This window comes from Tamandua tetradactyla, chromosome 6 (assembly GCF_023851605.1).
Source record: "Tamandua tetradactyla isolate mTamTet1 chromosome 6, mTamTet1.pri, whole genome shotgun sequence".
Lineage (NCBI taxonomy): Eukaryota > Metazoa > Chordata > Mammalia > Pilosa > Myrmecophagidae > Tamandua > Tamandua tetradactyla.
The window spans coordinates 110,583,849-110,593,874 of record NC_135332.1 but is presented as its reverse complement, the minus strand read 5'-3'; the positions used below and the strand labels follow the sequence as shown (position 1 = coordinate 110,593,874).

General features: G+C 37.2%; 1 non-coding gene across 1 annotated transcript; it reads right to left on the bottom strand.

Moving 5' to 3' along the window:
* Positions 1 to 623: 623 nt before the first annotated feature.
* LOC143689344 (U5 spliceosomal RNA) lies at positions 624 to 739 on the bottom strand. Its single transcript, XR_013178781.1, has one exon. It is a non-coding gene; the product is annotated as a U5 spliceosomal RNA (small nuclear RNA).
* Positions 740 to 10,026: the final 9,287 nt, after the last annotated feature.

Sequence of the window (10,026 nt, the reverse complement as noted above, 5' to 3'; positions counted from 1 at the left end):
TATGAAAGGCCCATTATAAATACAAAAAAATAGCAGGATATGGTGGCCAGGCAGGACTTTTAAGTCTGAAGAGGAAGGAGCAAACACGGGAGTGGATAAGGCCAGTAGGCACGGGGCATGGCAAAGGCAAAGGCCTGCACACATGAGTAAATGCTGTTTCGAGACCTACGAGATTAGAACTTAGCTATCTGTAATGGCTTCTGCAAAATACAACGGTTTTTCATTTTCTTTTGTTTTAAAAGGATTTTGCCATTTGTATTTGGTCCTGTACGGTTAATAAGGGGTTGGGGCACATGTCAGTACGTCGTCCTCACCAGAGGATTAACACTCCAAAGCTTATACACATAAGCATGACATCCCTGCAAGGCGACCTTTGTCTTTTGGGAAACAGGGGTCTCTGATAGAAGGGGCCTCTGACCCATGCACCACAAACACACACACACACACACAAGAACAAGGATAAAAATACACAAACATTGGTGATATGCAAATTAGTTTTCTACACAACTATAACTGCAATATTATGCCCTCTAGATCCTTCCAGTTAATATATTCTTAGCCAATCATCATTTTTAGTCTTGGAAACTTTTTTTTTTTTTTTATTATTACAACACACCTTAATAAGCTCCGCAAAAACAGAGCCTCAAAAAATTGGTCAAGAACTCATGCTTGTCTCTCTCCACAGAAATCTTTAGTAAAAGGTGAAAGATTTCTACGATCTGAAGAGAAACCAGAGTATGCCTAGTCTTGGGAACTTTTGAGAACAGTATACTTAATGTCCCTTAAAAGTGACACTGGTAAAGTTTGAGAAAAGAATTACTGATCCTAAATGGATGCTTACTGTAACTCATTGAAAAGTTTAATGGGGTATTAATTTCACAACATACTTTATATTTTGTTACCAATGAGGTAAGGATAACATCACAATTTAACCTTAGTTTTAATTTTTCTATTACTTCCACATCCTCAACTGTCTATGTAATCACTGTTTTTAAAACAGTATTTTTATTGAGAAATCTTCATATACAAACATTGCATACATGGTGTACAATCAGTAGCACACAATATCATTATATAGTTGAGTATTCATCCCATGATCATTTTTAAAACTTTTTTTATTGCATAGTATAACATATACAAAGCAAGGAAATAAAAAAGCAATAGTTTTCAAAGCACTTCTCAAAAAGTGGTCACAGGAGGACTTCCGGAGAAGATGGCGGCTTAGTAAGATGCGCAGATCTTAGTTTCTCCTCCAGGACAGCTACTAGGGGAGTAGAAATGATACAGAACAGCTACCAAAGCCATGACAGAGATAAAAAAGACAGTGTACCCCATCCTGGAACGGCTGGCTGGCTGAGAGAACCCGCTCTGGTGAGATCGCCGAGGGGCGCGGGCTTCACCGGGCAGGCTGGCAAGCGGCCTGAGTCACTCCCTTCCCCCTCCCCGGGCCGGCTGGGAGAACTGGACAGGTGGTCCCCTCAAACCGCAGCGGCTGGCGCCCACACCACACGCAGCCCCCCGGACCAACTGAGAGAATTGGATCGGAAATCCCCAGGCCACGGAGAACGGCGACGGGGGGGGGGCCCCTTCCAAACCCGTGACTCCCCGGGAACGTGCACTCTCCCGGGCGGGCCGCTGCGGCTGGCGCCCTCCCGCCAAGCTTGGCGCCCCGGGCCGAATAGGAAATTCGGACGGGCGCTTTCCCAGGCTGCGGCGGCCAGCGATCCTCCCCGCGTTCGGACCCCGGGCCGGCTGGCACTCTTCCAAGCCGCTTCGGCTAGTGAACCTCCCGGACGGCGAGAGTTTTCCAAAGTTAAAGGACCCACAGCACCTTTTACTGGTGGGACCCGCAGGCAAACGTGTGCCATGAGCGCCCCTACTGGGCAGGATAAGAAAAACAGAACCCAGAGATTTCACAGAAAAATCTTACAAACTTGTTGGGTCCGACACCCAGGGAAATCTGACTAAATGCCCAGACGCCAGCAACAGAAGATAACTGTCCACGCTCAGAAGCTTGAGAATATGGCCCAGTCAAAGGAACAAACCAATAGTTCAAATGAGATACAGGAGCTGAGACAACTAATGCTGAATATACGAACAGAAATGGAAAACCTCTTCAAAAATGAAATAGATAAATTGAGGGAGGACATGAAGAGGACATGGGCTGAACATAAAGAAGAAATAGAAAAACTGAAAAAACAAATCACAGAACTTATGGAAGTGAAGGACAAAGTAGAAAAGATGGAAAAAACAATGGATACCTACAATGATAGATTTAAAGAGACAGAAGATATAATTAGTGATTTGGAGGATGGAACATCTGAATTCCAAAAAGAAACAGAAACTATACTGAAAAGAATGGAAAAATTTGAACAGGGTATCAGGGAACTCAAGGACAATATGAACCGCACGAATATATGTGTTGTGGGTGTCCCAGAAGGAGAAGAGAAGGGAAAAGGAGGAGAAAAACTAATGGAAGAAATTATCACTGAAAATTTCCCAGCTCTTATGAAAGACCTAAAATTACAGATCCAAGAAGTGCAGCACACCCCAAAGAGATTAGACCCAAATAGGCGTTCTCCAAGACACTTACTAGTTAGAATGTCGGAGGTCAAAGAGAAAGAGAGGATCTTGAAAGCAGCAAGAGAAAAACAATCCATCACATACAAGGGAAACCCAATAAGACTATGTGTAGATTTCTCAGCAGAAACCATGGAAGCTAGAAGACAGTGGGATGATATATTTAAGTTACTAAAAGAGAAAAATTGCCAACCAAGACTCCTATATCCAGCAAAATTATCCTTCAAAAATGAGGGAGAAATTAAAACATTCTCAGACAAAAAGTCACTGACAGAATTTGTGACCAAGAGACCAGCTCTGCAAGAAATACTAAAGGGAGCACTAGAGTCAGATCCAAAAAGACAGAAGAGAGAGGTATGGAGAAGAGTATAGAAAGAAGGAAAATCAGATATGATATATATAATACAAAAGGCAAAATGTTAGAGGAAAATATTATCCAAACAGTAATAACACTAAATGTCAATGGACTGAATTCCCCAATCAAAAGACATAGACTGGCAGAATGGATTAAAAAACAAGATCCTTCTATATGCTGTCTACAGGAAACACATCTTAGACCCAAAGATAAACATAGGTTGAAAGTGAAAGGTTGGGAAAAGATATTTCATGCAAATAACAACCAGAAAAGAGCAGGAGTGGCTACACTAATATCCAACAAATTAGACTTCAAATGTAAAACAGTTAAAAGAGACAAAGAAGGACACTATATACTAATAAAAGGAACAATTAAATAAGAAGACATAACAATCATAAATATTTACGGACTGAACCAGAATGCCCCAAAATACGTGAGGAATACACTACAAACACTGAAAAGGGAAATAGACTCATATACCATAATAGTTGGAGACTTCAATTCACCACTCTCATCAATGGACAGAACATCTAGACAGAGGATCAATAAAGAAATAGAGAATCTGAATATTACTATAAATGAGCTAGACTTTACAGACATTTATAGGACATTACATCCCACAACAGCAGGATACACCTTTTTCTCAAGCGCTCATGGATCATTCTCAAAGAGAGACCATATGCTGGGTCACAAAGCAAGTCTTAACAAATTTAAAAAGACTGAAATCATACACAACACTTTCTCATATCATAAAGGAATGATGTTGGAGATCAATAATAGGCGGAGTGCCAGAAAATTCACAAATACGTGGAGGCTCAACAACACACTCCTAAACAACGACTGGGTCAAAGAAGAAATTGCTAGAGAAATTAGCAAATACCTCGAGGCGAATGAAAATGAAAACACAACATATCAAAACTTATGGGACGCAGCAAAGGCAGTGCTAAGAGGGAAATTTATTGCCCTAAATGCCTATATCAGAAAAGAAGAAAAGGCAAAAATGCAGGAATTAACTATCCATTTGGAAGAACTGGAGAAAGAACAGCAAACTAATCCCAAAGCAAGCAAAAGGAAAGAAATAACAAAGATTAGAGCAGAAATAAATGAAATTGAAAACATGAAAACAACAGAGAAAATCAATAAGGCCAGAAGTTGGTTCTATGAGAAAATCAATAAGATTGATGGGCCCTTAGCAAGATTGACAAAAAGAAGAAGAGAGAGGATGCAAATAAAAAGATCAGAAATGGAAGAGGAGACATAACTACTGACCTCACAGAAATAAAGGAGGTAATAACAGGATACTATGAACAACTTTACGCTAATAAATACAACAATTTAGAGGAAATGGACGGGTTCTTGGAAAGACATGAACAACCAACTTTGACTCAAGAAGAAATAGATGACCTCAACAAACCAATCACAACTAAAGAAATTGAATCAGCCATTCAAAAGCTTCCTAAAAAGAAAAGTCCAGGACCAGATGGCTTCACATGTGAATTCTATCAAACATTCCAGAAAGAATTAGTACCAACTCTCCTCAAACTCTTCAAAAAAATTGAAGTGGAGGGAAAACTACCTAATTCATTCTATGAAGCCAACATCACCCTCATACCAAACCAGGCAAAGATATTAAAAAAAAAAGAAAACTACAGACCAATCTCTCTAATGAATATAGATGCAAAAATCCTCAATAAAATTCTAGCAAATCGTATCCAACAACACATTAAAAGAATTATACATCATGACCAAGTAGGATTCATCCCAGGTATGCAAGGATGGTTCAACATAAGAAAATCAATTAATGTAATACACCATATCAACAAATCAAAGCAGAAAAATCACATGATCATCTCAATTGATGTAGAGAAGGCATTTGACAAGATTCAACATCCTTTCCTGTTGAAAACACTTCAAAGGATAGGAATACAAGGGAACTTCCTTAAAATGATAGAGGGAATATATGAAAAACCCACAGCTAATATCATCCTCAATGGGGAAAAATTGAAAACTTTCCCCCTAAGATCAGGAACAAGACAAGGATGTCCACTATCACCACTATTATTCAACATTGTGTTGGAGGTTCTAGCCAGAGCAATTAGACAAGAAAAAGAAATACAAGGCATCAAAATAGGAAAGGAAGAAGTAAAACTATCACTGTTTGCAGACGATATGTCGAAAACCCGGAAAAATCCACAACAAAACTACTAGAGCTAATAAATGAGTACAGCAAAGTAGCAGGTTACAAGATCAACATTCAAAAATCTGTAGCATTTCTATACACTAGCAATGAACAAGCGGAGGGGGAAATCAAGAAACGAATCCCATTTACAATTGCAACTAAAAGAATAAAATACCTAGGAATAAATTTAACTAAAGAGACAAAAAACTTATATAAAGAAAACTACAAAAAACTGCTAAAAGAAATCACAGAAGACCTAAATAGATGGAAGGGCATACCGTGTTCATGGATTGGAATACTAAATATAGTTAAGATGTCAATCCTACCTAAATTAATTTACAGATTCAATGCAATACCAATCAAAATCCCAACAACTTATTTTTCAGAAATAGAAAAACCAATAAGCAAATTTATCTGGAAGGGCAGGGTGCCCCAAATTGCTAAAAACATCTTGAGGAAAAAAAATGAAGCTGGAGGTCTTGCACTGCCTGACTTTAAGGCATATTCTGAAGCCACAGTAGTCAAAACAGCATGGTATTGGCATAAAGATAGATATATCAACCAATGGAATCAAACAGAGTGCTCAGATATAGACCCTCTCATCTATGGACATTTGATCTTTGATAAGGCAGTCAAGCCAACTCACCTGGGACAGAACAGTCTCTTCAACAAATGGTGCCTAGAGAACTGGATATCCATATGCAAAAGAATGAAAGAAGACCCATATCTCACACCCTACACAAAAGTTAACTCAAAATGGATCAAAGATCTAAACATTAGGTCTAAGACCATAAAACAGTTACAGGAAAATGTAGGGAGATATCTTATGAATCTTACAATTGGAGGCAGTTTTATGGACCTTAAACCTAAAGCAAGAGCACTGAAGAAGGAAATAAATAAATGGGAGCTTCTCAAAATTAAACACTTTTGTGCATCAAAGAACTTCATCAAGAAAGTAGAAAGACAGCCTACACAATGGGAATCAATATTTGGAAACAACATATCAGATAAAGGTCTAGTATCCAGAATTTATAATGAGATTGTTCAACTCAACAACAAAAAGACAGCCAACCCAATTACAAAATGGGAAAAAGACTTGAATAGACACCTCTCAGAGGAGGAAATACAAATGGCCAAAAGGCACATGAAGAGATGCTCAATGTCCCTGGCCATTAGAGAAATGCAAATCAAAACCACAATGAGATATCATCTCACACCCACCAGAATGGCCATTATCAACAAAACAGAAAATGACAAGTGCTGGAGAGGATGCAGTGAAAGAGGCACACTTATCCACTCTTGGTGGGAATGTCAAATGGTGCAACCACTGTGGAAAGCAGTTTGGCGGTTCCTCAAAAAACTGAATATAGAATTGCCATACGACCCAGGAATACCATTGCTGGGAATCTACTCAAAGGAATTAAGGGCAAAAACTCAAACGGACATTTGCACACCAATGTTTATAGCAGCGTTATTTATAATTGCAAAGAGATGGAAACAGCCAAAATGTCCATCAACAGACGAGTGGCTAAACAAACTGTGGTATATACATACAATGGAATATTATGCAGCTTTAAGGCAGGATAAACTTATGAAGCATGTAATAACATGGATGGACCTAGAGAACATTATGCTGAGTGAGTCTAGCCAAAAACTAAAAGACAAATACTGTATGGTCCCAATGATGTGAATCGACACTCGAGAATAAACTTGGAATATGTCATTGGTAACAGAGTTCAGCAGGAGTTAGAAACAGGGTAAGATAATGGGTAATTGGAGCTGATGGGATACAGACTGTGCAATAGGACTAGATACAAAAACTCAAAAATGGACAGCATAATAATACCTAATTGTAAAGTAATCATGTTAAAACACTGAATGAAGCTGCATCCGAGCTATAGGTTTTTGTTTTGTTTTGTTTTGTTCTTACTATTATTACTTTTATTTTTTTTCTCTATATTAACATTCTGTATCTTTTTCGGTTATATTGCTAGTTCTTCTAAACCGATGCAAATGTACTAAGAAACAATGATCATGCATCTATGTGATGATGTTAAGAATTACTGATTGCATATGTAGAATGGTATGATTTCTAAAAAAAAAAAAAATGAACAGCACAATACTACCTAATTGTAATGTAATTATGTTAAAACACTGAATGAAGCTGCATCTGAGCTATAGTTGTTTTTTTTTCTTATATATTTTTGTATTTTTTATTTTTATTTATATTTTTTCTCTATATTATCATTTTATTTCTTTTTCTGTTGTCTTGCTATTTCTTGTTCTAAATCGATGCATATGTACTAAGAAATGATGATCATACATCTATGTGATGATATTAAGAATTACTGATTGCATATGTAGAATGGAATGATTTCTAAATGTTGTGTTAGTTAATTTTTTTTAATTAATAAAAAAAAAAAGTGGTCACAGGACAGATTCCAAAGTTTGTCATGGTCCACTATACAATCCTCTCATATTTTTGCTTCTAGCTGCTCCAGAATACAGGAGGCTAGAGGGCTTAAATACTTTTTTACCATCACAATTGACTTCTCTTTCCTTCTTTTTTTTGTGAACAGTAACATATACACAAAAAAGCTATAAATTTCAAAGCACAGCACCACAATTAGTTGTGGAACATATTTCAGACTTTGACATAAGTTACAATTTCACAGTTTTCGGCTTTTCACTCTTGATTAGATTCCATTGGTCAATACTTCTGTCTTTGTGCCAGCACCATGCTGTTTTGAACACTGTGGCTTTATAATAGGTTTTAAAATCAGGGAGTGTTAATCCTCTCACTTCGTTCTTCTTTTTTAGGATACTTTTAGCTATTCAGGGTCTGTTTCCCTTCCAGATGAATTTGGTAGTTAGCTTTTCCAAACCTTCAAAGTAGGTTGTGGAATTTTGATTGGTACTGTGTTGAATCTGTAGATCAATTTGGGGAGAACTGACATCTTAACTGTATTTAGCCTTCCTATCCATGAGCAGGAAATGTCTTTCCACCTATTTAGATCTCTTTGATTTCTTTTAGCAATGTTATGTACTTTTCTGTGTAGAAGTCCTTCATGTCCCTAGTTAAGTTCATTCCTAAGTATTTGATTCTTATAGTTGCTATTTTGAATGGAATTTTTTCCTTAACTGACTCCTCAGCTAGTTTATTGCTTGTGTACAGAAATGTTACTGATTTTTGCACATTAATTTTATATCCTGCCACCTTGCTGAATTTGTTTATTAGCTCAAGTAACTTTGTTGTAGATTTCTCAGGATCTTCCAAGTATAGTATCATATCATCTGCAAATAATGAGAGTTTTACTTCTTCCTTTCCAGTTCGGATGCCTTTTATTTCTTCACCCTGCCTGATTGCTCTAGCTAGAACTTCTAGCACAATGGTGAATAATAGTAGTGATAGTGGGCAACTTTGTCTTGTTCCTGATCTTAGGGGGAAGGCTTTCAGTCTCTCTCCATTGAGTATGGTGCTGGCTGTCAGTTTTTCATATATTCCTTTTATCATATTGAGGTAGTTACCTTTGATTCCTATCTTTTGGAGTGTTTTTATCAGAAAAGGATGTTGAATTTTGTTGAATGCTTTTCCAGCGTCAACCAAGATGATCATGAGATTTTTCCCTTTCAATTTGTTAATGTGCTGCATTACATTAATTGATTTTCTTGTGTTGAACCATCCTTGCATTCCTGATATAAACCCCACTTGGTCATGGTGTATAATCCTTTTAATGTGCTGTTGGATTCGATTTGCTAATATTTTGTTGAGTTTTTTTGCATCTATGTTCATTAGGGAGATTGGCCTGTGGTTTTCCTTTCTTATAGCATCTTTACTCAGTTTTGGTGTTAAAATGATATTAGCTTCATAAAATGAGTTAGGTAGAGTTCCTTTTTCCTCAATTTTTTGGAAAAGTTTGAGCAGGATTGGTGTTAGTTCTTTTTGGAATGCTTGTTAAAATTCCCCTGTGAAGCCATCTGGCCCTGGGCTTTTCTTTGTAGGAAGATTTTTGATGACTGATTGAATCTCTTTACTTGTGATTGTTTGGTTGAGATCTTCAGTTTCTTCCTGAGTCAGTGTAGCTTATTTGTGTGTCTCCAGGAATTTGTCCACTTCATCTAAGTAGTCTAGTTCATTGGCATATAGTTTTCATAGAATCCTCTTATGATTTCTTTTATTTCTTCAGAGTCTGTGGTAACACACCCCTTCTCATTTCTGATTTTATTTGCATCCTCTCTTTGTTTTTCTTTGTCAGTCTTGCTAGTGGCCCATCAATTCTATGGGTTTTCTCAAAGAACCAACTTTTGGTTTTATTGATTCTTTCTATTCTTCTTTTGTTCACACATTCATTTATCTCCGCTTTAATCTTTGGTATTTCTCTTCTCCTATTTGCTTTGGGTTAGTTTGCTGTTCTTTCCAAGTTCCTCCAGGTTTGCTGTTAAGTCCTCAATTTCTGCTCTTTCTTGTTTTTTAATATAGGCATTTAAGGCAATAAATTTCCCTCTCAGCACAGCCTTTGCTGCATCCTATAAGTTCTGATAAGTTGTATTCTCATTTTCATTAATCTCCAAATAGCAACTGATTTCTCTAGCAATTTCTTCTTTGACATATTGGTTGTTTAAGTGTGTGTTATTAATCTCCATATATTTGTGAATGTTCTAGTTATTTGGTGGTTATAGGATCCAGCTTCATCCTATTGTGATCAGAGAAAGTGCTCTGAATAAATTCAATGCTTTTAACTTTATGAAGATCTGTTTTGTGCCCCAGCATATGATTTATCCTGGAGAATGGTCCATGAGCACTATAGAAGAATGTATAACCTTGTGCTTTGGGGTGCAATGACCTATATATGTCTGTTAGGTCTAATTCATTTATCAAGTTATTTAACTTCCTTATTTCCTTGTTGATCTT